Here is a 464-nt window from a genome sequence, read left to right on the forward strand (position 1 = left end):
TTTTTTTTGCTTTTATCCAGTTATCTTTTCCGTTTCTCTTCTCCACTATGACGGATTCTGCCTTGCCTGATGGGGGCGGAGTGTAGTCAACGACAGCGAACTCTGCAGAACATGGGGATGTTGGGTATGACTTGGATGCACCGTCCCAGGTACAATATGCTAGACCTAGAGGGGTCTTATCCGGTTTCTACGGCTTATCCTACAGTGTAGGGGTGACGGCTCGCTCCCACAACAGCTGAACACCTACGGATTTTTGATTTTGTTTTTTTCTTTTGGTTAAATTTTTCATAGCTGCTGAACACTTGTTCATGTCCCTTGGATACACCCCCTAGCTTAGGTGGGGTATCCCTGACTGTTTTTGGGGGTTTTGGGTCTGAACTTCTCTGGACTATGTTTGTGTTAAGTTTACTAGGTTCACCAGGCAAGAGGGAGTTTGGGGTTGAATTTTGGGTCGGGAGGGTGGT

This window comes from Nanorana parkeri, unplaced genomic scaffold, assembly GCF_000935625.1.
Source record: "Nanorana parkeri isolate BGI_ZX_2015 unplaced genomic scaffold, ASM93562v1 scaffold2788, whole genome shotgun sequence".
NCBI lineage: Eukaryota > Metazoa > Chordata > Amphibia > Anura > Dicroglossidae > Nanorana > Nanorana parkeri.